Source organism: Delphinapterus leucas, chromosome 9, assembly GCF_059928025.1.
Source record: "Delphinapterus leucas isolate spDelLeu-1000000601 "Yukka" chromosome 9, BTC_Dleu_Yukka2, whole genome shotgun sequence".
Lineage (NCBI taxonomy): Eukaryota > Metazoa > Chordata > Mammalia > Artiodactyla > Monodontidae > Delphinapterus > Delphinapterus leucas.
In genome coordinates, this window is record NC_143137.1 from 33,881,339 (window position 1) to 33,908,717 (window position 27,379).

Consider the following 27,379-nt stretch of genomic DNA (forward strand, 5'->3'; position numbering starts at 1 on the left):
TTTTTTAAGTGATTAAACTGAGAACCAAAGTTTCTTTCTCAAGGTAATATAACTAGGTCTTCAGTTTAGATGTTATAATTCTACTGAATTAAATGTAACACAATGGCTCCTGCCTCAGGGAATGTTTCATTCATTCATTCAACTAATTTTATTAAGGGTCTAGAATGCCAAATACTCTGTCAGTCTCAGAATACAAGCCTGTGAATACAACTCAGTGCCAGTCCTCAAAATTAGCATATTCTAAGTGGGAGAGAGGCACCCAAATAGAAAAGTTCAATTTAGTATAACAAATGTTATGATAGAGGAACACATTCGGCACTGTGCTACCAATATATTGGGGGCAGGGGAAGTTATGTTCTTTGTTGGAGAAGCAAGTAAAATCTTTCTCAGAAGAAGGAGTACTGGCATTGAGCCCTATGAGAAGTTAGTTTAGTGGAGCTGTGGGTCAGACAGAAAAGGAGCCACGTAATAATAAGGAGTCAAAAAGAGCAGGGACTATTAAGAATTTTAGTGAGATTTGATCTTTCTGTTGTGGGCATCAAATAAGTTGAGACCTTTGGCTGTATTTTAACACAAGTGTAGTCAGTGGAACGGAAATGATCATGGTTGATTTTTATTTCCAAAAGATTCCTCCCGCTGCATGTAGAGCAGAAGAGGTGATAGTGAATGCAGGGAGACCAGAGAGCTACTACAGTTGTTTAGGTGACAGAAGAAGAAGGACTCCAGGATAGATTTTTGAAGTGGCATAGAAGGAGTTGCTGATAAATTACTTGTGGACAATAAGGGAAAGGGAAAAAGAAAATCAAAGATGAGTGTATCAATTAATGTTTGGAAGCTTAAACACTAAAATGACTCTTTAAGTTGCAATAGTCTTTTGAAAATAGAGTTTTCAGGAGTATCCTAACTTTTACTTCCTGAAAGAGTAAGAGAATGTAGAAACTTTTGTGGTAACAATTTGTAGAGCTGAATTATACTAAGACTCATTTCTAAGGCTGTCATGTCGATTTGTTCTCTGTGGATTTTGAGATCTGATTCAAAAGGCGTGTATTAATCACATGACAACACATGAGGAACAGACGGTCTCTTCAACAAACGGTGCTGGGAAAAGTGGATATCTGCTTGGAAAAGAATGAAATTGGACCCTTATCTTACCCCATATATAAAAATCAACTCAAAATTAATTAAAGATTTAAATGTAAGATCTGAAACTGTAAAACTTTTGGAGGAAAACACAGGGGAAGAAAGAGCTTATTGACATTGGCCTTGGAAATTATTTCTTGGATATAACACCAAAAGCACAGGCAATAAAAGTAAAAATAAGTGCAACTACATCAGGCAAGTTATCAATCAGTCATTCAATTGATCAGTTTATAGTTTGTTTTTGTCTCTTCTGATTAACAAAGCAAGGTTCCAAATCAGTTCATAGGTAACGGAACTCCATGTACACTTAAGTGAAGTCATATGACCATCACTGTCCTTTTCTCATAGCAGCCTTGGACCTGGTTAGGGACAGAAGGAAACACATGCAGAAATGAAATAGTCAAGCAATATACAATAATAGCTTCTACTGACTGAACATCTATTATGTGGGACTACATCAAACTTAAAAGCTTCTGTATAGCAAAAGAAACAAAATGAAAAAGCAACCTACAGAATGGGAGAAAATATTTCCAAGTCTTGTATCTGATAAGGGTTTAGTAATATAAAGTACTCATACAACCCAAGAGCAAAAAAGAAAAACTGATTAAAAATGGACAAAGGAGATCCATATATGTTTCTTCAAAGAAGATATACAAATGGCCAACAGAAAAGATGCTCAACATCATTAATCATCAGAGAAATACAAATGAGTCTCCAATGAGATACCATCTTACACCTGTTAGAATGGCTATTATAAAAACAAAACAAAACAAAAACACCTACAAAAGACGAGTGTTTGCAAGGTTGTGGAAAAATTGGAACCTTGTACAGTATTGGTAGGGTTTCAAAATGGTTCAACACTATGGAAAACAGCACAGAGATTTCTCAAAAAAATTAAAAATGGAGCTACCATATGATCCTGCAATCCCACTTTTGGGTATTTATACAAAAGAATTGAAATCCTGATCTCAGAGTGATAGTAGCACTCCCATGTTTGTTGCAGCACTATTCACAATAGCCAAGATATGGAATCAACCTAAATGCTCATCCATGGTTGAGTGGATAAAAAAATGTGGTATATACATGCAATCGAATATTATTCATCATTTAAAAAGAAAGAAATCCTGCAATATGCCACCTCAAGGGTGAAACTAAGGACATTATGCTAAGTGAAACAAGCCAGTCACAGAAGGACAGATATTACATGATTCTACTTATATGAGGTATTTAAAATAGTCAAACTCAAAGAGGCAAAAAAAAAAAAAAAAAAAATTGAATGGTGTTTACCAGGATTCTAGAGCTCTGCTGTACAACATTGTGTTATAGATAAGAATGCTATATTATACACTTAAAAAAATCTGTTAAGAGAGTAGTTCCTATGTTAAGTATTCTTACCACAATAAAATAAAATTAACAACAAACAAACTTCTGAAGAGGTCATGATTATTTAATGTTCAGTTGCAGGGCATGATGGGAGTTGTAGTTTTCAGTTATTCATATGTGGTTTGTGGAGCATTATCTAGCCTTGCAAAATTCCACTCACCTGTCAAAAATATCACTTGCCCCAGGCAAATGGTTGAATGCAATTCTGCAAGACTGATTTATATAGAGCAGTGGGTGACAACCAGTTGCAATTTATAATTTCTTGGAAATAGCGCTACAACTACAGGTCTCCTTCCTTCTTCCTACAGAAAACATCCAGGCATACCCATAAGGTTTTTGGTAATATAGTGAAGCTACCAGCAGGTAAATAATTACCACACACTGAGCATCATTGTAGGTATTAATAGTGGTTGGCAGGGCACTTAAAGTGTTCACAAAACAGACCCAAAGAAATTATATACACAGGCAATACTCTGAATCAGACTCAAAAGTAGATAGTTCTGGTTATAAGAATATTTAGGGAGATTTTAAAAAAATACTTAGGATGACAGAATTTCATTACTGGATTGGGGACTACCCTTTTATTCTTTCTGAGAATAAGCAATGATAAATGGAAAAATGCCAGACCAAAGCAAACTCATCTTTAAATGATGAAGTGAAAAGAACAATGATGATCAAAAGCCTTGGTGACTACTAAACAAGTTACAGTTTGTCCCCCGGAGAGCTATAATGGGCTTTACTTGTCATTAGGAGGAAGATTAAGTGCCAGTGGTTTGGACTTGGTTAATTATACACTCAAATCCTTTCAGTATATCACAGAAGCCAGGCTTTTTGCCTTTGCATATCTGTATTGTGGCTCTTTGGATTGCTTATTGGTTATTTCTCTTGACAACTTGAACCTGAACATTAAATCCCATTGGCAACAACTGTGTGTCAAGAGCAAAAAAAGAAAAAAAATTAAAAAAAATAAGATTTGTATATTTAGTTTTCATTATAGAAGTGTTTGTAGTTGAAAAAAATATGTACCTGTCAAGATTTCAACATCTCGCTGGGGATGCAATGCTGTTGTGATTTCAGAACCTGGCTGACAAATTCACGTTTCAGTATAAAGACAAATCAAGGGTTTTTCTTCCACCCCTCCCAACTCCTTTTTTAATTCTTTTTTTCTTACCGCTTTGACAGTCATACATAACAATTTGAGACCTAAGTGCCACTTTGATGCACTATTCCATTATTAAGTGGCACAGGCACTATAGACTAGATGATGGGCCTCTACTAAAGGCATTGTGAATTAAACAGCTTTGTATGATGGGAAACTGAGTGGTCCAAAGAATTCTGAAATATTAAAAAAAATAATTAAAAAGTCTTTCGGAAACATCAAAGTATATAATTTAAAATAATCTCACGTAGTAAATGGTAAACTATGGAAAACAAAATATTTTTTAGCAGAATAGTTAAAGTTTAGAGGAAACATTAAATACATTAGCAAACATCCTAAACCCCACAATTACTCATTTCAAATATGAGTGCATGATGGGTCTTGAGGAAAACTAAAGAGCAGCATGAACCTATGCAGACTTTAAGAGGGGAAGAAATGAATGTTTATTATGTGACAGTAATTTTACACCATATTAATAGAAGAATATTCTAAGAGTATTTCTTTATACCTAAAAGGTAAAGTGTCCACTCAAGTAATATTGACTTAAAGTACTTAAATTAATTCTTTTGTCAATATCTCTACAGTAAATCAATACACCTAGAATTAAACAGCAGTTTTTGCCAGAAGGCAGGCTAATCTTGGTAATTTTTAGTTACAATTCATTAATCAATTGGTCACAATAAGGAAAAAAATAAAAACAGAGCAGCAAGAATTTGATAAAGATGCCAAATAATAGAAGTTTAATATTTCTTCACAGGTTCTTCTTTTAATTCAGGGATTCAGGGAATAAAATAAATCAAAAGCTACACTGTTACATATCCCTATTTTAGCTAACAAAATTAAGTAATTACTTTTTCTAGAAATATATTAAAAATAAAATTTTGGGGCTTATTGCACTCCAGGATATAATGGGTCCCCAAATATTTTTTTCATAAGGTTATTAAAGGCAAAGGAATTATTTTACAGACATTGATCCTGTGATATGTCCTAGGGCAGGGTGGGGGGAAAGACAAGAAGAATTGAAAATTCTGTTAATCCATATAGTTGTTCTGAAATATTTGCCATAACAGTTATCTCTTTATGGTTTTGACAACTCAGTCAAACTGATGAGAATCTGAGGATGTGAATTACAATTTCAGTGCTCAGTACTCCAAATCTGTTTTTTCTTTCTTATTTTTCTGCACTAGAGAGACAAAATTGAATTACTACTTTATCCTCTTTAACTGGTAATCCCACAAAGCAAGAAAAAAATACATCAAGGATAAAGGGGGTGTTTTATACCTTTTATAGTGTGATGGTAGAGAGCTATGGCTCTGTGAAATAGCAGTCAAAAGTAAATACATTGTTTCTGATGTACTTGAGGCTGAGTCATTTAAGAAAGATAGAAAAAATGAATTTCATCAGTTTCCCACTTTTCACTTCTGAAGTGCTAAAGGAGTTAAAAAAAGAGAGAGAGAAAAAAGTAATTATGGGAAATAAAATAAGAATTTTCTTAGTTACAATTCCTGGCCCTTTGCTGATTGCAGTAAATTATAAATTATGCAGTCAATGTAGGCCAACAAAAGAAGACATCTTCAAATCTCAGTCAAAGATAATTACTTAAGTCGGCTGAATGTTCCCTTTTCATAGAGTGTGATCTCTTTCTGACAGCTCACACTGACAGATGACCTTCTCGGCAACGTTCTTATCCTTCGGATCATGAGCAGTGTGCCTCTCTCCCTGAATATCTCTATATATTTGTGACACTAAGCTTTCAAATACAGCTATTGACAAATCAGAACATCAGTCTAAGTGCTGGTCTTCCTATCACTCACAATAAAGTAGCTATCACTTGTGGTGGTGTAGAGCAAGCACATCTCTGAAAAATGAGTTCTCACCAAGTGCTAATTTGACACAGCTCGCTTGCCTTCCCATAATTGCTCTGTCATTGTCAGTTGGCAGTTCGGGCTCATTCCTGGAAGCTGTGCCGTACAATTGGATACAATTACTCCCATTTACCACCACTATTATGCCACTGATGTTGCCCAGTCCGCATATTGACATGCCTCATTAAACCTGGATGCGGGCCATTAATGAACATTGTTAGCATTTCCCTTAAACTTTTTTGCCTCTAATAAACAGTCAGTGTTCCATGAAGGAGCACTGCCATCCTTGTGATATGATATTTATTATCTTATGGGGGAAGGGGACTCTGCAAATGGAAACTAGTTGTGGAGGGAGAGATATACAGTTAGATCAGTGGAGAATATCGCTATCAGCGGGAAACTTTCTCTGTCAGGAGCATCCTAACCATTAACCGAGTGACCTCTTCTGTCCAAAAGAAGACAAGCAGGATAAACATGAACACCCCAGAAGTACCCACACCACAGCAGGCTTCTCAAGGTTGCATCATTGCCAACACTTCTCTCTAGCCCTCTCCTACCCCCAGGTGGTGCTATGTGCCATGACAAAGATAATTTTGCCCTGGGTCTTCAATCCATTATGTCCAGCTAACTTCAACGTGCATTTTTATTCAGAGATAATTATGTGTTGATCAGAGAAGTCAGTAGCTGTCACCCATATAGCAGGCACACCTGCAGTGTGACATAGGTGGTAACGATGGCATGCTCTTGAGCTGTCATGACACGGACAGGGACTTTATTATGTATATGTCATCATTTCTCTTAAGAAAATTATACTTTCCCACACAATGATAATAATGAACCTTTAGAACAATGCCATAAACCTCATTTGCAGTTTTATTCTTGACCTTCATTAAATACATTCTAAATATGTAGAAACACCTATAAATATACAGTGTGCTTTGAGTCTCTATAAATAAGTTTGTATCTGTAACCAAGTATGAGGTATCAAATTGGAAACTAAAAATGTCTTGAATGCGATTTGAATTAAAAACTAAAAATGTCTTAAATGAAAAATAATTTAGCCACTTGGGCATTTTTAACTTTTCCACAATTATAAGAACATAAATATTTATACATTTGGAGGTATTTGTTGAACTGTTATATGAGTGCTACCAAAATGGACTTTACTGGATTAACTAGTGTCAAGTTATCATGTATATGCTATAATTAAATTTACATGATAAAACTAAAGAGAAAATCTTCATGTAGACGATGTTGACTTCTAAACCTTTATGCATATAAGATTTAAATAAAAACTCCCTATTAAGTCATTGTAATAACTGAGTTGACATCCATATGACGCTGAGACATATAGAAAACAAAGGCAATTTTAAAGTTTTAGTTGCAAACCTTGTTCGTAAGTATAGAATTAAAGTATATGTTTTAGAAAGATGATATGAAATTGACCTGAGCTAAATTTTGGATAAGGTGATTCGTTACATTACAAACCTATAAAGGAATGGTTAAGGGATAATTTTTAAAATGCTGTTCTTTCAACTCCATAATCCATTACCCTTATAGACCTGTAGAGTTTGGAGGAGTACGTGGCATAGAGCATCCACGATCCTGGGCAATTTAGGGTCCTTAACATTTAATAGTTGGCCTAAGATTACCTCTGTATTTATGTCTTGTGGGTCCTTTTAATAGAAACAAGGGTCTCCCTCCTCTCCTTTTAGTTAGGAAATGTAATCTGTAGCAACTTCCAGGATTCGCTGAGCCCTGTCCCTTTCTCCCCTAGTCTGACTAAAACAGAAATTTATTTATTGAACAGTTATTATTTCCTAGATATCATAACAAGCCTTCTTTGCATTATTTCGCTTAATTTTCAATCAAATCTATGAATTAGGTACTATTGTTATCCTCACTTGAGAGAGTATACTGAGGAACAGAGAAGTTAAGTAACTCTTCCAAGGTCAACAGAGCTCTCAGCAGAGGCAGGATTTATACCCAGGGAAGATGTCTCCAATGACCATATTCTTAACCAAAATTTGACACGGCCTCTCAAACGACTGACATTTCTGTCTTTAAAATGGCAAGCCAGTTTGATTCATTTATTTCCACAGGATTAATTTTTTTATTGGAGTATAGTTGCTTTACAACGTTGTGTTTCTGCTGTACAACGAAGTGAATCAGCTCTATGTATACATATGAAGTTCACTGTTTTGCATAAGGCTCGCAAATAAAGAAAAACTGTTTTGACATAGTGAAAGAATTATGGAAAGTGTAGACTTAATTAGATTATATTCTGTAACTTTCAATATTGGGGGTTATTCTGCATTTTGGTACATAAAAATGCAAGGTAAAAAGATTAAATTTATTTTTTATTTGAATGTATTCTGTTTTAGAAATAGAAATATATGTCCTTTGTCTCTCTTTTAAAAATATAGGTCTAATTTCTTTGATCTAGTAATTTTTGATCCGCTATTTGCAAAAAGAAGGTGATATATTTTCATATGATATGGTTCACTTTTTTTTAGTCTGATGTCTAATTTAACCTCAAAGCCATTCTGCCTTTTGGTTTCTGCTGAGTTTTTCCAAAGGTTTCAAGAGCAGTGACTTTATCTTTGATGTGGACATCTATCTGTTATATGGAACAGGGCTAAGATCTCCAACTCATGTAACCTGCTAGTTTGATAGTTGGAATAGTTGCTTGTGAAACTAGTAAACTCTGTCTTTTCCACATTTGATCATATTCTTTGTGGGTCAACTAAAGCCAATAAATAATTTTATAGTTGAATGAAAAAAGAAATGTTTAAGAATTTCTTTGGCTAGATTTTGTTTTTTGGCAAGGGAAGGCTATGCGACTTTAATTGCCCTCAGTATGGATCTGTCAGCATAAACCTTGAAGTATTATTTTGGAAATTCTTGGGCTTGTTAATCATTTTAATTAAAATTAAGCTTAAAATTGGCTGCTTCTTCTCTTCCCCGCAGTGTTCCAGCAGTGTGGGAATAGAAAGAGAGGTGTGAGATGTGGCTAGCCAGGTAAACACAAGCTAGTGTTAAATTTTATAAAGGGGAAGGATTATATTCCCTGCTGGTGTTCTTTTCCCTTGTCTATATGTTACGAAAGTGAGAGATAAACTCTGGTTGGCAACCAGAGTAGTCTTTGATGTGAGGATAGATGGAACTGTAGCAGAAGCGATGATCAGGTCTGCAAATAGAGAAAAACATAACTGGCTGAGTTAATGATATACTCACCAATGGCCTAGGAGTTTCATGGTGTCATGTCTTACAATTAGATCTTTAAACTATTTTGAGTTTATTTTTGTATATGGTGTGAGGGAATGTTCTAATTTCAGTGTTTTACATGTAGCTGTCCAGATTTCTCAGCACCACTTGTTGAAGAGACTGTCTGTTCTCCATAGTATATTTTTTGTCATGTACTATGTCTCCTTTGTCATAGATTAATTGACCATAGGTGAATGGGTTTCTTCCCAGGCTCTCTATTCTGTTCCATTGAGCAATGTGTCTGTTTTTTGGACCAATACCATGATGTTTTGATTACTGTAGTGAAGTCTGGGTGGGTTATACCTCCAGCTTTGTTCTTTTTTTTCAGGATTGCCTTGGCAATTTGCAGTCTTTTGTAGTTCCATATAACCATAAATCTCCTAGAAGAGAACATAGGTGAAACACTCTTTGACGTAAATCATAGCAATATTTTCTTAGATCAGTCTCCCAAGGAAAAATTAATAAAAGCAAAAATAAACAAATGGGACCTATTTAAATTTTAAAGCTTTTGCACAGCAAATGAAAACCATCAGCAAAATGAAAAGACAACCTATAGAATGGGAGAAGCTTTTTGCAAATGATGCAACTGATGAGGGATTAATATCGAGACTATAGAAAAAGCTCGCACAGCTCAATATCAAAAAAACAAGTAATCCAATCAAAAAATGGGCAGAAGACTTGAATAGACATTTTTCTAAAGGAGACATACAGATGGCTAACAGGCACATGAAAAGATGCTCAACATCAACTGATTATTAGAGAAATGCAAATAAGATCCACAATGAGATATCACCTCTCACTGGTCAGAATGGCCATTATCAAAATGTCTACAAATAATAAATGCTAGAGGCGGTGTGGAGAAAAGGGAACCCTCCTACACTGTTGGTGGGAGTGTAAAATTGGTGCAGCCACTATGAAAAACAGTTTGGAGGTTCCTTAGAAAACTGAAAATAGAACTACCATATGATACTGCAGTTCTACTCCTGGGTATATATCTGGAAAAAACGAAGACACTAACTCAAAAATATACATGCACCCCAGTGTTCATAGCAGCACTGTTTACAATAGCCAAGACATGGGGGCAACCTAAGTGCCCAGCAACAGACGATTTTATGACTGGAATATTACTCAGCCACAAAAAGAATGAAATATTTCCATTTGCATCAACGTGGATGAATCTAGAGAATATTATGCTTAGTGAGATAAGTCAGGCAGAAAAAGACAAATGCTATATGATATCACTTATATGTGGACTTTGAAAAATAATACAAATGAATCTATATACAAAACAGAATCAGACTCAGACATAGAAAACAAACATATGGTTACCAAAGGGGAGAGAGAGAGGGGAGGGAAAAATTAGGGGTATGGAATTAACAGATACAGACGACTGTACATAAAATAGATAAGCAACAAGGATTTACTCTATAGCACAGGAAATTATACCCAATATCTTATAATAACTTATAATGGAATACAGTCTGCAAAAAACTGAATCACTGTGCTGTATACCTAAAACTAACACAATATTGTAAATCAATTATACTTAAAGTTTTAAAAAGTATACAGAGAAATAAAAAGAAATGACCTAGGAGTTTGGCTTAGCTTGCTGCAAGCTGCAGTACTCAGACCAAAATAGTTAGAAAGAGGTACATTTTACATTCATGCTTATTCTTTTAGGAGAAAGTATTTCTCCTCTCTCCTTCAGTGAGATATCTTAATGATTCACATTCATTCATTCAGAAATGTTTTACTGAATGCCTGTAAGTATGAGGCAATGTTCTAGGACGGGGGGATACATCAATAAAAGAGGTTAGAAAAAAAACCTCCTGTCTGTAACGTTAACCAAAAAATAATTCAGAAGTCTTCAAGTAATAAAATTGTTTATTTGGAGTCTTAAGAATTAGAATCTGGAAGACAGGTTTGTTCTTCCCCAGAAAGAGTGTTCTGGGGAGAAGGAGTCAGGGGCTTAAAAAGGCAAAAGCCATGAAGTTGTGCTCTGACACAAGAAAAGAAATATTTGTCTTAAGGGATGGTTATCGTGAGTTATTTTAGATTAAGTGTTCCATAAGTATCTTGAGTTTCTGGCAGATGTTCTGGATACTCTCTTTAAGTGCAATAAGTAGTGAAAAGGTCAGATCCCATCCAGGCTGAGACATGCATAAGTTACACTTCATCATTGGCCTCCCAGCTCCATTTTAGAGAGCTCTCTTAGCAATACTGACTCCTTTTGATTTTCCTTTCCCATCAGAAGATATACCAACGTGTAGCAACGTGCTGTTCTGAAAATTGAGTCGTTGGTTTTCCATCTCCCTTTTAGAAGTGCTAATGCCATGCCCCTCTTATCTCAAACAGAACCGGAGATCATCATGCCTGAAACAGGCAGCACAGATTCTTATTTGGGTTCTAGAAGCCATAATGTCAATACTAGGTAACGAATCCAGCAAGTTTTTTCTTTCTGCAAGTATTGGGTTGGCCAAAAAGTTCGTTCAGGTTTTCCGTAAGACATGGAAAAACCCGAACGAACTTTTTGGCCAACCCAATACTATGTTGGAGAAGGACTGCATTGTCAATCTGTTCAGTGTGTTACTGTGTTGCACAAGTCCCTAAACAACATTCACAGATTGGCAATGGTTTATGAATTTATATTTTCCTTCAGAGGTTAATTTAGTTGGCAGAGTTAAAGACATTTGAGACTAATTTTGCATAATTTTTGTTTTCTTATAGCATATTGAGCAGAAAGTTTCAGTGAAGCAGAGTAAAAATGTTAACAAACATATTATGTCCATTGCTTTCCCGTTATTCATTTATATTACATATACATGAAAGAAGCACATTCTGCCCTACTGTACTAGCTGGCTTAGAGTTTCGTTACTTATTTACTGTTTTTTCTCACTTTATATGATTAATAATTTGTATAAACTAGCTGTTCTAGGACATCTTAATTATTATTAATATAATAACACATTTTATTTAACACGTGGATTTTTGAAACACACTCTGTCCCATTATTTATATAAGCCCGTGTTGCGTTATTATTTCATCTATGGTTTCTCATAGTTTCCACACATGGTGCTGCCAATTTTACACTTCTTATAATGTTTAAACTTTTGATTCAATAAATAAGAATTCAAAAACATTAAAAGTAACTGGTTAAGCATATAAAAAATTCTTTCAAACATACATATATACTCTATTATGGTCCAAATAGATGACTCATATGGTTCAATGCAGAGAAGTTAAACGTTTTATGATGTCACTACCTGCCAGTCATATTTTGTATAAAATTTATAAATTAATTGGATTTTCTTGACATAACAACTGGGTGTTTGTTTATGTATTAACTGGAGCAATTACATAACAATAAAAGTTGCACTCTAAATATATGTATAAATTGGTAGTAATGATAGGAGGTAAAAATAATACAAAAACAATAGATCCTTATATATGTAGAATGCTTTGAAATCCATACAGTTTTTTCTATCGTGTTCTTATAGAAATGCTTTCTGATTGTTAAGATTGGAGTCTTTAATCACAAACTTGTCTCTGTGGAGAGTGGAACATTTTGAGACCTAACTCTCCCCAGGAATGAAGATAATATGAAGCCGTTTATAAAAACTTGGCACATTTTGGCATCCGTTTGACCATCTCTCTTTGTAACCAAAAAGCTAGAAGAGGGAATTTCCATCATTACGTATAATTTATTTCTGCACAGTTATAGTAAACTACCCATAATTCACTTTATGGTATGGGTTGAATTCTTTTATTTTTTCTCTACCAAGAATTTCAGACATTATTAAAGAGAAGTATCTGAATCAAATGGATCAAAATAACATTACCATAAAAATTGTAATGCCAAGAAAAAAATAGTGAACAACCCCCCTCACAAAATGGCACTTTCCTAATATGACATATTTTTCATAAGCAAATGGAAAGAACAGCCAAGATCCGTGTTTACAAGATGGAGTTGAATATGAAGTTTTGAATCAACATTTAAAAATGATAGTTGAAAGAGAAGTCAGCATTTCTGAACTGAAAGGTTTTATTTTTTTGAACCATTATTCTCATCATATTAAAGTTTGGAAAATTGAGAACCAGAAAATTAGAATATAATAGTGAAGAAGTTGCACACATAACTAACATATAAAGGCAGGAAAAAAATCTGAAAAGAAGAATGAGGGAAAGTGTTAGAATAGTGAAGATAAATGCACGGCAGCAAGTAAGAAGTTGTGAAAACATGATTGCACCCTCTCTTCCAACTCCTCATAGTCCCTGTGTAAAAGATCCTTTCAAAATTTTATTTTCAGGTCTTTTCCATCTATTTTCTTCTTATTTAACATCTGATTAACAACATGTGGGAACATAAATGCCTCTACATGTATCCTTTAGCAGAAGGTTGAAAAATTATGGATGTAGAATATAGAATACAGATGGTCCCCGAGTTAACCATGGTTCGACTTATGATTTTTTGACTTGATGGTGTGAAAGCAATACAAAATCAGTAGAAACAGTTTTTCAGATTTTGAATTTGAATCTTTTCTCGGGCTAGTGGAATGTGGTATGATACAAGATATTCAAACTTTATTATAAAATAGGCATTGTTAGGTGATTTTGCCCAACTGTAGGCTAACTTACTTGTTCTGAGCATGTTAAAGGTAGGCTAAGCTAAGCTATGATGTTTGGTAGGTTGGGTGTATTAAATGCATTTGGGACTTCACAGTGTTTTCGAATTAGGGTGGGTTTATTGGGATGTAACTTCATTGTAAGTCAAGGAAGATCTGTATACTTTTAAAGAAGGATTCAGGAATTCAATTGTTTGTAGTTAGTTCATATCACATTTGTACCATTGAATCTCATATGATTTTGCAAAACTAATAGCTGCTTACATAGACTGGACACATAGTCAAGGAGTAAAAATATCTAAAGTGAATGTATTGAATCAATGTAAATATCCCAAGTTACACTGATTCACTTCTTTCCCTATTTTAAGTAACAGTATTTGTTAAAATGCCTTCATATTTATGTCAAGATGCAAGACACATGATTGAGGTGTATACATAATATTCATTGCACATTATTTCTTATACTATGAGAAGCCTGCTACAAAATTGAAATTCAAGTGTTTCCATATATATATCCATTCATAAAAATTAAGATACTCTCAGTATAAGCCACATTATATTCCCAGTGAAAGTTTATAAGACATACTACTTACAATAAAATTTGACAAAAAGATTTAAGTCTACCAAAAACATGAATGCTGTTGTTTTCAGGAAGGTGTAAGTGGCTGGGAGCCAGCTGTAGCAGTTCATGCCAGAAAATCTGTACGCCAGAGCCTTATAGAGAATGATTAGTTAACATCATTTTAATGATGAATTAATGAGCAATAAAAGCATTCTAATTCCAATATGTACAAAACCTTCTACTTGAAGACACAGGACCAGGGAGAACAGATCCATGACCTTTGTGATACTGGCAAAGGTTGGGTTCACTACAGTTAACGTCCAATCTGTCTTTCAAGGTTAACTACACATGCCATGCTGGGAAATGAAACAATTACTAACGAATTTTATAGGTATATTCTGTCAAATTTAAAAGGCAATCAGAAGTCTAAATGAAAATTATGCCTGAGGAAAGCATATAAAAGGAGAGAAACTAGGAAGGTGTGTGTAGGTACATCTATGTACGTGTGTATTTCCTGAAAAAGACACCTTCAGAAAAAGGCAGCATAAACTTTTAAAGGACACAAATGAAAAACATGGAATGAAGGGAATACCCAGCTTATGGGAATGGAAGTGTATTCAGGAAGGACAGCATCTAATCATCTGGGCAACACTAGCACAGCAAGGGTAGATGATTCATTATTCTGTAATTAACTTTTAATTAACTTTACTCTGCTTTACTTATTTTAGAAAATTAAATAAACTTCATTTTATTGCTTATGCTAAACCAATGAGCAGAAGCTAGAGTTCTGCTCTAATTAAAATAAGCAGTTGAGCAAAATTGTGTGTAAAGCATAATGAAGAACTGTTTCTGTCCAATTGATATATTTCGTATGTTCTGAAACACTTTGATAGGTTTTGCAAGAATTCTATTAGGCACTCAAGTCTTATAAAAATATGTGATTTAAGATATAATATTATAGGCCAGTCTTCAGTATGGGACACATAATTAATTTAAACTTGTTAAGTAACATTTCGAATTTGATGATTGAGAGAGAGAGAGAGAGGAGAGAAGAAGGAAGAAGGGAGGGAGAGGGAAATAATTTGAAATTATGCTATTTCATCAGTCATCAAAGCTGTATATATGTATATGTGTAGTATTCATATATAAGTAGGAGCCTAGGAGCCAAAAGGAGAAGTTATAGAGTTAATATAGTAATATTACATATTTTGCATCTGTTTTTTAGAGTCTAGCTGTTTTACTCATTTTTAAACATTTGCTACATGTTTTGATGTTAAGCCTAAGACAGTGAAATTCAATAATCAAGTGATGTTCTAATAGTTCTAATCGTGTGCTACAAAAGAATATTTGATAGAAGAATAAATTACATTTAATTTGGCGAACTTGACCTTTAATGTTCTTAACATAAAAGTCAAATGAGTTTACTTGAACACCTAAATTATGAAGATATTTTCTGTTTTGTTTATAACTCCTAATGTACATAAAAACATCTACATAACTCTAATGTATCATTTACTGAAATCCTTTATTTCACCAATTAAGAACTTCTGGGTTCCTTGCTGACAGTCACCTGCATCTCCATTCCATAATAGTAACCCAATGACCACTCAATTCTGATTTCAGATTCTAAATTCTATAATTTGGAATTTCTGAAATCTTCTTTCTGACTATCAGCTCTGATTTCCACCTTCTCTAATTTTTAATTTCTTCTGAATCTACTTTTTCCTTATCATGTGCTCTTATTAAATATTGTGTTCTCTAAGGACATCATCTCTTTCTGGTTGCATTACTTTTCTACCCAGCCTTTAAACGTAGTCAACCTTATCAACAGTATAAACACTAGCATCCTAGAGATTGCCCTATCAAAAACTCCTAGATAACCAGTCTCCACTTTCTCCACCTGCAAAGCATTGAGCATTGCAAAGTTATACGTACAGGAAACTAGGGAAGTGAAAACGAACCAGGCCAAATAGCTGGATTGGATCAAAATCATCTTTAGCTAGAAATTTCTCATACTCTTAAATCTACTTAGTTCAGCTCCTGATACATAGAAGATGATTAGAAAATCTTTAATTTTCTTTTTTGTCTGTTTGTTTTAAAGTGGGTGAATTAATGAATTTGGTCCACAGCAAATTCCTTTCATTTAATGCCAGCTAAGCGCTTCTTTATTCTCAATAATCCCTTTATTCATCTTTGACTACACCCTTTGCCAAGGGAGCAGCAAACCTCTTGTTACTCTTGGAAGCATCTCTCTTAAAACTGAAAAACTTTGGAGCTTTAGATAAGGCAGTAGGAGGTTCACTCGTAAGAGGAAAGGATAGAGGAAGCAGGTAAAATCTGAAGTTTGAGCAATGAAAAAACCCAAATGATTGAAAGCAGTCTGAAATCAACAAACAATGAATTTTTCATTATTTAATCAGAGAATTAATGTTTAGTCCTTTTTAAGAAAAGGAAATATGTAATTTTTATTGGGTTTTCCTTTTTCTCGGGTGGAAAAGTATTATGTATAGAAAGAAATATGTTTGTTTTCAGTGATCTCTTTATTATTTAATTACTGTTATTATTTAACATTTTCTTTAGGAGAGGGTCTGAACCTGTATAATTAAAGCAGTTATAAAGAGTATGCTATGTATAGATCTCTGTGTGGGTCAAAAAATCTAGGTAAATCTACAATCATAAACTCCAGCTATCATCACTTAACTGCATTGCTCTTTATCAAATGCAAGAACATAGCCAACAGCTGGAAATTACTGGGTGTCAGAGTATAGTAGAATAGTTGGTTATAATATAGGCTAAATTTTTTCATTTATTTAAACGTTTTCAAGTTTTGGTATAGTTTCTTAGGATGAGACTTAGAGAATCTTATTTAACAGAAAGATTGGCAGCTAACATTTCACACATCCTGAACAAGTGCATCTTCTGATCCTGTGAGTGTCACTGTTTTCCATTCTTCCCTTTGTCATTTCTGATTTATTCTCTGTACTTATAGGTACATCATTTTCAGGCCTTTTCTAAACTTTATGTATTGTCCTTGATTTTTATTTCTAATGCAAAGTCCTCCTACTGTTGCAAAGTATTTCTTAATATAAGGCTGAGACATTTTTTCTTTAGTTCCAGATCAGTGCTCCTTGTCCTTCCGTCTTCTGATGCTTTGAATTATCACATTCTTTCATTTATACAGATAGTACTTGTAAGGTATTTATAGACTGTGATCAAATCCCCTTCAATTTTCTCCTCTCTTGACTCTATAAATGTCTGTGACCCTATATCTCATCCAACACACTACTTGTATCATCTTTTGCCCTTCTTTTTTTATTATTAATTTTTCATTAACCCTCTCAATTCTTGTACAACTTTTCCATTGGCAGGATAAATAGACGTACAATAACTCATTTATTTTTATCATAGATTAAGTAGATTTAATACTTGAAAGGAAGGTATTGTCAGTGTGTCAAGTTATATACTCATTATATAGACTGTAGTTACTCTTCAATTATTATATATTCAATTTTTTCTGGATTATAGTGTTTATGGCTCCTCCTTCAACTTCTACATATTACTTCCCTGAAAGAGCCTCAATTCTCTGATTCACTAGGAATACCTATGTTGACTCTGGAAAGAGTGTTATATTCTCAATAGTTTGTTGATTACAGCTGCAGAAACTTGGTCTTGAGCTTGTATTAATTCATCATAAACTTAAGTAATTTCAAATGTGATTATTACTTCTGAAGTCTCTAACTTTGTACATTTTGTAGGAGTTTTTCTAAATAAATAACAATGCTAATTATCTCTGCTTTTTCTATGTTGGTGTGGGTGTCTATATGCTTAGATATGTGTTTTACAAAAGTAGCTATAGGTGTTCTATTATACATGCATATTCATAAAAAGATGCTGTAGTGTTCTACTGAATTTTTAAATGTATTTGGTAGTAGAGATCTTGAAGAATTTAATAGGAATATTTATTTGGCTCACTGATAAAAGTGAACCCAAATACAATGATTAAAAATTACATAAAGACCCCTGACTAAAGAATTGTGAAAAAAATAATAATTAGGGAAGCAGGGTGTATATGTATATATGTGTGTGTGTGTCTTGAGGTGGGGAGATTGTACGTGTTTGTAATCTGGGGGATGATTAGTCCTCAGAAGTCCATAGAGTATTTCCGGAAGGAGTTCACCACAGAGAGGCGATTCACTTAAGGGAACCTAATTGTATGTACGTATGTATGTATGTATGAATGATATATTCATTCATTCATTTATTTTCTATCGAAGTTTGGGAAATAAATGGAGGGATAGAATATAAAGAGGTGATATTTAACTGGAAATTTTTTTAAAAACCTGATTCATTTTCTTGCTGACTCTGGGGGTAGGAGCAAGCATTTTTTTGACACGGCCCTAAAGTTCTCCATGGCAAAAATAAATATATAAACTAAACGTAAGTGGAAGACAGCCCAGACCAGTCCCCCAGGAGTCAGTGTCACCTAAGGTTAGAGAATATAAAGAAAAAAATAATGCTAGAAATGCTTTCTCAGGAAAATAGACATGCAAAAAAGCTTTTTTTTTTTCCATATTTGTTTTTCTTGAACCAAAGGAGCCAGCCTTTGTAATATTGTTACAGGCAATTGCAATCCTAAGGCAAAAGGATCTACGCAAACAATTCATTTTCTCTCACTGCCCCTATCGTGAAATACCAAATGTGTGCACTCCCCTCCAGTCTTATACATATTGTCTGTTTTATCCTCTTAGAGCTCTCCTCACAAGACCAATGCACAAACTCCCATTCCTTTCCCTATAGGATTAGAAATTCCCTCAGTGGGCATCACCTGAGAAATTTTCTCTGTTGTTGGTTGTAGGGCCTTTCCCTCAGTTTCTGTTCTGAACCTGAATGATTCCGTTTTATTCACCATGATTATGCTTGGATTCAGATACATTTTGCCATTGCTTTGCCAGCTTGCAGGTCTTTTAGCAAGTTCAGCTTGGGTTCACAAACTTGGGTGCATAATCTCAGGGCAAAATACCTACCATCCTTTGCACTGGACATACACTTTCATTTGTGCATCACATATCCCAGCCACAGCCTCATAACAAACCAAATAAAACAATATAATCTACTACTACTAATAACAATAATAAAACATTCATTGTTAAAATAGTAATATTTTCCTTTGTAACACCCACATAATTCTGACATGTTATTTTTATCTCTCATAAGTTCATATGTATAGAAACAAAATATTAATTTGCTCTAGTTCCATTTTGCATGTTAATGAAGGACTGGTAAACATCTTATTAACACTTTTTTACATTAGATGTTTATTTTAAGCCATCCTTCAGCTCTCAATATTCTTCAGATTTTCATAATTATATATAGGTACCAGTTTTTCGAGTCATTTTTGCAAGAGGACTTAGGCGGGGTTTAGTCAGGCTAGGGACTGCGGCTTGAGTCTGAGATCATGAAACTGGGAATACAAGTTTCTGAGATTGCTGTAAATGAGGGATTAGGCAAGGGTCCAGATGACCCCAGGTCAAAGAGGCAACTAAACAATGTGGACTCTCAGTTCTTGGCAGCAAGCTGACAAGCCAGCAACCATAAAATCAAAGCAGAGGCCAGGAAACCTGTGATATCTATGATTTTGACAGGTCAAAAATCTGGGAATTGTGATGTCAAAGGCAAGCGCAGGATCAGTAACTTCAGCATGATCCAAGTATGTAACATGCCATGACTGAGATGTCTGATTTTGCAAGAGAACAGCCCTAATAATCAAACGGAGTGAACAAACGAAATTGTGTCTGGCCTCTTTCTGCTTAGCACAAGAAGCAGGAAGTGACAGGTCCCTAATATAACATGGTGTTATGGACAGAAATGTTCTCTGAGGGACCCTAAGTAATCATTCAACACACATTTATTGAGCTCCTAGGTGCCAGGGACAGTTCTGGGCATTGGGCAGACAACTACAATTAAGATATGTAGTACTTATCCTTCCACTTGTAGTCTAGGAAATGATAGGTAAATAGGTAATTACCCAGTAATGTAATACATACTATGATGTGAAGACATATCAGGGCTCTGGTCATACATAAAGGGGCATCAATTTTTAAAATCATGGAAAGTTTCTAGGAAGCTAAATTGACACTTCAGACATAAGAGAGAGGAAGAGTTTTAGGCAGAGGAAAAGCATGTGCAAAAATGTTAAGAAATGAGAAAAAAACATAGAGCATTAATAGATATACAAGCAGTAATATGCCTGAAGGAAGCACTGGGGCTCTGGAGGAAGTATTGGAGACCCATAGGGTATTAAAAAATGAAAGGACACTACAGATTCTGTGATCTGGACCTTAGAGATGTGAAGCAGTTGAAGCACCTGACTAGACACTTGAAACCAGGTAAAGGGGTAAGGGCTTAGAAGGGTACAGTTCTGAACTTCCAAAAGTGGCCACCCCTCAAAATTTCCCACTAGAATATGCCTTAACAAATATGTACATATACTAGCTTTCCTCTTTATGTCTTTTTTTTAAAAAAACCTCTGAGTAACTCGTAATATACTAGACTTAAGTCATCCTTTGTGCTAACTCAGTGTCTAAAGCTGGTCAGCCCCCCAAAACCTGTTTTTCCTCTGTGGTGTTGGTTTTGACATCAAATTTATTTATAATTTCCTACCTTGTGGCCTTGCTTTTAATTTAGTGAGGTCTCAAATATATGTATCACAATATTCCTATTTAAATTTGTGCTCTTATACTTTTATTTATGTCATGATTTTATAAATATTCTAATACTTCAGTTTAAAACTTTGTTGAGTACCTATTATGTGTGATAAGCACCTAAAGGTGACTGAGACAATCCTTGCCATCATGAAGCTCATAGTCTTTTGGGAGGATATACATGTAAATAGAGAATTGAAAATATAGTTCAGTTCATACTAAAGCAGATAGATGGATCAAGAGATAGAGAGGCACAAAAGGCGAACAAAGAACTCTACCGGAGGCAAAGGCAGCTTCAGGTAATATTCGACTTGTATCTGGAAGAATAAAAAGTGAGCGTACAAGACTGAGAAATCATCAAGTATAAAAGCCAGAAGAATCATAAAAGGAGTAGGCAGGCCCCAAGAAAAGTGACAGAGAACTTCACTCTGGCTTGCAATTAGAGTTGATGAAGTTGGGTAATATTCTGAAATGAGACTGGACAGAGGTTGGGAATAAATTATGGAAGTCACAGCTAAGTTATAGAATTTGAATTTTTCCTCTTGGTAGCAGGGATCAAACAAATATCTTAACTAGGCAATAGTTTTCTTATCTTTTAATTGAAGAAAATAACTCTGACAGCATTGTAGAAGGTTGTTTGACCTGGAGAAAAATTGGTGGCAATGAATCTTGTTATCCCAGAAGTTCAAGTTAATGACAAAAGATGAGTGTTGAGAAGGGAAGGTGGAATTCAAGAGATGTTTTTGAGCTATAATGGGTGAAACACCTGGATTGAGCAGCAGTAGTGAACCTGGAGAGAAATGGTTGGATTCTAGAGATACAGAAGATGAAGTTGACAAATCTTGAAGATTTTTCGGTTATGGATGTGGAGACAGGAGGAGTCAAGGCTTACTTCCATGTTTCTGGTTTGCACAACTGAAAGGAGGAAGATGCCATACACTGGGATGGAGGAGGTGGGCCATGATGTGTGGGTTACTTTAGACCTGTTCCACCTAGAGTTTCTTTTGAGACATGGAGGTAGAGATACCAGTAGGTAGAGGCTATACTGACCTGTAGCTCAGGGAAGAAGCCTAGGCTAGAGATGTGTCACTACAGATGAAAACTGCAGCCAGAGTAGCATATCAGGTTACCTTTGAAAAGCATGGGTGAGCAGATAACAGAGTCTAGGACAGATCTCTGAGAAATCTGAACATTTAAATTCTGAATGGTGAGCCAAAGGAGACGCCTTACTTTGTTTTAAGTAAAACAAACAGAAATTATGACATCATGGAAGCTATCAAGAAGAAAGGAATAATCAATAGTATTGAGTCAAATTGAGAGATCAAGAAATTGAGAGGACAGAAACTTAACATAAAAGTCATTGATGACTAAGCCAAAGTTAGTTTTCAAAACAGTTTTGGAGGGAAGTCAGATTGGAGTGTTTTAAGGAAAGTTTGGGAAGGGAAGTCAATAGAGTGAGGGTAGATAATACACTCAAAATTTTTGACTGTGAAGGAGAGAAGAAAGGACAGTAACTGGGGTGAGGAGTGGGGTTGAGTTATTTGTTTTAGAATGGACAAAATTAGGGTATACTGATGGGGGAAATTGTAGATGGAGAGTGAAGTGATAATTGGCTATCCTTGCTTTTGTCTTTACACAAAATATTCTTCCCAATTTAGAGATGTCCTATAGTAAAACAAAATGATGTTGAATTTTAGAGGCCTGAAAGTCACCAAGTTTGGGAAGCAGGAGTATCAGTAGGTAGTTCATTGTAGGAAAAGAAATTAATTCTGGGGTCTGAACCTGTAAAAGGAAAGGGGAAACCCATACATTTGCTCATCTTTTTCATCTTGAAATGTGAAAAAGTAACTGAATAATAATCTTAACTGTCTCCTCTTTAGTTCTATAATCCACATATGGATAAAATAGGATTCACTCAGCAGGTTGCAAGCTTGTGCCTCTAAACATTTAGTTGAGCAAGAAGGCACAAAATGGAACCATATGTGTTTTCTTTTAAGGTAATCTGCTTCAGTAGTATTGTCAGCACTTCTGAGGGCCTCTTCCATATGCATCTTGCCATACTTTTTATAAATACTCTGTGTTGAGTCATTTTGATGTCATCTATTAAACCTTCCTTGCAAATATTTATTCATTGTTTTACAGGATTTATGAAAATAATAGCCTCTGTAATAAGATATATTGTAAGAATGTTAAATCACAAACAGATCCAGCAAAGATATTGTATTTCAAACATTCAGTACCGCCTAGGAACAGCCATTTTAAAAGATAAGCCTTGTATCAAGGTTTGATGGTCAATAAACACAGGTGAGTTTCAGACAAAAATGAGATTCCTAAAATAATTATCCTTTGGGAAAAATCTCATGTTTCTTGTCCATGGAATCCAAATCCTAGGGCTATTATTAATAACACCCAGAGCTACTTTACTTTCTTTGCTTTATAATGACACTTTAAAACAGCATTCATGGATTTTCTTGGCAATATTGACCTTGATGTGGCATTTAACATTTGCAAAGCAATCCTCTGACATGTTTCTGTTAACATTGAGAAATCTATTTATGTTGGACCACTACACATATATTCAATGTGGTGCATTTTCAGTGGTCTGTGCTTTGAGTTTATAAGCTCTATTTAAACTAGAACCTTGTTCCCCACAATCAGAATCACCTCCACTGCACCTCTCTCTCCCCACTAAGTCCACTAAGTCCTTCACACGTGCTCTGTGCATGGAGCCCATTCAGGAAATGCTCTTTCCATTTACAGCCATATCAATTGGAGAAAAATAGTTTAAACAAATGAAATGAACAATTGACAAAGTTTTGCACACTGTAAGTGTTTGTAACTAATTCATTAGCATTCTACAACACTTTTTTTTCCTAACACAAATGGAAGATTGCCATACAAATCTATTGAATTGAAATGCTGTACTACTCACTTCAATCTCAGAATTTTTTTCTCAGACTTACTGCCTGGTTTCCAAAGAGATTACAGCTTGATTTTGTACCCATAGAATTTTCCCTTAGTTGCGCTGCAGCCAGATATCCTGGTTAGTTTATTCCCTTTCACATGCTGCTCTGTCAAAACTGTTCACTTACATTTTCCCCAGATCACTACTAGCCAGGAACAACATTGCTCTGCAGAAAAGCTGCTGTCCGTGCTCTCTACACTAGATGCCATTATGCCTAGCACTGCCTTTCTTACTCTGGGACATGCCACTCATGTGTTTTAGCAATGCCAACTGTCCCTTATATCTAGCACTCTATCTCTCCATTGGGGACACTTTACAAGTATTCTATATTCATTTTACTTGGCGCTTTCTTCTATCTAGCAAATACCATTAATTCATTCACTCCTTCTGGCTTCTCTCACCAAGTACAGTATTCCCTAACCCAGGAATAAAATTTTGTAACATATTTCTCTTTTTCCCTTGTGACAATATTTTATTCAGCCATTTCTTTTACTTTTGCAGGCTGCATCTCTGTCTTTTGTCAGGAGCCTTTTCAAAAACAACATGTATATATATTTTAAAGTGTATCTCATTATCTGTTTTTTCTCTGTGGACCAGAACAACTGAGGCTATGTGTACTCTAAAAATAGGTAGTGAAGAGCTATCACTGGAATATTGCATTTTTTTTCTATGTAAATGTGTATTTCTTCTTTTGTGGAAGAACATGGGATATTATACACATAGTAAAGATAATCCCCTGTAATAAAAGCTATAATGTTAGAAAGTGAGTAACATTCATAGCTTTAATCTATGGCAATGAGTTTCATCAGTAAGAGTGTCAGAGAACATAAGCAGTTAAGATTCCTGGAGGCAAAATGTACCCAATTAAGGTGATTTACCACATTCCAAAATGACTTGACAAGTACATTTAACTCTACAAAACGATATCTGTTCCTATGTCTGTCATGGCTTAGAAAATTATGAGAATTCAAGATGTCATCATCACCATCATCGTCATCGTAATCAAAAGCATCTATTAATTGTATTTCTATGATGGATCTGCTACTAAAACCTTTTAGATATATAACTCATACCATCAAAGAAGTTCCAATCTGCTGTAGTGATACTATAAACCTATATTGAACACATGCATACATTAAGTAAATGAATGCCCAGATTGAATAATACTTTGCTGTTTTATTAAGTCCAAGATGTTTGTTGTAAGATAAATAAGTTGCTGATGATTTAGATCAGGGGTCCGAAAACCTCTGTAAAGCTAGACAGTAAATGTTTTTGGCTCTGTGGCAACTACTCAACTCTGATGTTATAGCACAAAATTAGCCATAGAAATTCATAAATGAATGACCATGACTGTGTTCCTATAAAATTTTGTTTACAAAAGTAGGCAGTAGGCTATACTTGACCCACAGACCATAGTTTGCTGACCTCTCATTAAATGGTGGAAGAAACTGTCATATCTGTAAAGTCTTCTTTCTTTATAAAAAGTAAAACTAGAATAGATTTTTACATGTAAAAGGATAATGATATGAGCCATCATTATCAGAGCCATCGCTGAGCATTTAAGAGAGAAAAGAAAATTTTTAGAGGCTAAAGATAATGAGAAATGACAAATCCAGGGAGGTAAACCAGTACTAAAGCCTGTGACTGCTGTGGAATATTTCCCAATCTCCAGCAGCCTACAGCTTTGATTTGAATGACTCATGTGAGGAGGACTGAAAGCAAAGACTAGAATCTCTGTGAGATAGGAAGGCAGACTTTAAATCTCTATGAAAGTCTATAACTCTGAGAGAGAACCAGTGGTTGATCTTAAAATTTAAAATAACACTCTGTATATCTATCAATTGATTGGTACATGGGCTTGGATGGGCTTGGATTTTTAATTTATCTTTGGATCAACAAAAAAGGTATAAGCTCAACATTTAATTAAAAGTGGTTTTATGTTAATTGTACCCCTAGGCATCTAGAATGAGCAAAAAACCCAGACACATCTAATTTTCTCACACATAAAATTGCAAGGAATATGAACTAAGACTAGGGGGAAAAATCATAAAGCACATACAGAAACAAGCTACCATGAGTTAAATTTAGTAGAACCAATAATAGTAATATCAGACCAGCAAAACCTACAGATATTGGAATTATCATATATAATTATCATATATAAATATGATATAATAAATAAATATATAAATATAAAATTAGTAAATGTTTAAATAAAAGAGAGAATAACAAGTGTGACTAAAGAGCAGGACATTATCAGAGTTATCAAGGTAGTATTGTAAAAGAAAGCCATAGAAATACAAATATAAAAACGGAAATTAGAAACTGATTGGGACAGCTAAACAGCAGATTAGTCACAAGTGAAGAGAGAATTAGTAAACTGGAAGATAGAGCTAGAGAAATTGTCCAGAAATCAACACAAAGAAACAATGAAATAGAAAATAAAAAAGACATTCTAAAAGATATGAATTGTAGAAACAGAAGTTCTAAGATGTATGTAATTTGAGTTCCATAGAGAATAGAATGAATGGGAGAAAGGCAATATTGAATGAGGTAATTAATGGCTATGAAATTACAGTATTTGAAACCCAACTGATCATAAGAAATATAAATCAAAAGCCATCCCAATCATGATTTACTATAATTAAAATGAATATTGATGGAAAACAAAGTCAAGTTACAAAGGAGCAACGATTAGACTGATATCTGACATTGAAGTAGATGCTCAATGGAAGCCAGAAGGCTGTGGAATAATATCTTTAAAATTCTGAGAAAATCTAATTTTGAACACAGACTTGTATAGCCTGTAAAATTATTTTTCAAGAAAAAGCGTTAAGTAAAGACTGTTTTTAGATAGGGAAAATTGAGAGAACTTACTATCAACAGATCTTAAAGAACTAGAGGATGAACTTCATGAAGAAGTTAAAAATCATTAAGAAGGAAAGACAGAGTGACAGAGGAATGGTAATCAGAGAAAATAGCAAGTATAAGGTTAAATAAAACGATGGTATAGAACAATACTAACAATATCTAATTTGTAAAAATTAAATGTTAGAATTAAAATATTGGGTAAAAATATAAGTTTGGAGATAAAACACTCTAAGGGCCTATAATGTTTAGAAAGAGGGAACAGATATACCTTAACTTTGGACATGTAAAGCTAAATATACATGCTAACATTTTTGGGATAATCACAAATAGAATAGAGGTAAAGTATGTAGTTTCCAAACTAATGGAATGGAAATATATGGGGACTAGGGAGGGGACAAACAAGCAAGCAAATAATGATAAAAAATATTCTATGTCAAATTTTAAAAAAAGCAGGAAAGGAGAAAAATGATGTAGAAAAAGGGAGCATTAGAAAGCCCCAAATAATTAGGGTGGAAACAATTTCAAATTTCTTAATTATTATATTTATTATATTATTATATAACGTATATAATGTTATATATTATATGTTATATATATATTATATTATTATAATAAATATAAATGGACTAGATTCTGAAATTAAAAGACAAAACTGTCAGAATAAATCAAAAAATACCAACTGTATTAATAATAACCAAAAGAATAAATAACCAGTAGTTATTAATACTAACTAATACTAAGCAAGAGAAGGCGTCCTATATTGTTATCCCACAAAGTAGACTTTAGGGTAAAGGACGTTGCAAGCAATAAAGAGAAGCAATAATTAACGATAAAAGATTCAATT

At 34.4% G+C, this 27,379-nt stretch overlaps 1 pseudogene; it reads right to left on the reverse strand.

Annotated features, from left to right (window-relative positions):
• Window positions 1-23,873, reverse strand: part of LOC111182426 (anaphase-promoting complex subunit 10 pseudogene) — a 44,512-nt pseudogene extending 20,639 nt beyond the window's left edge.
• Window positions 23,874-27,379: the final 3,506 nt, after the last annotated feature.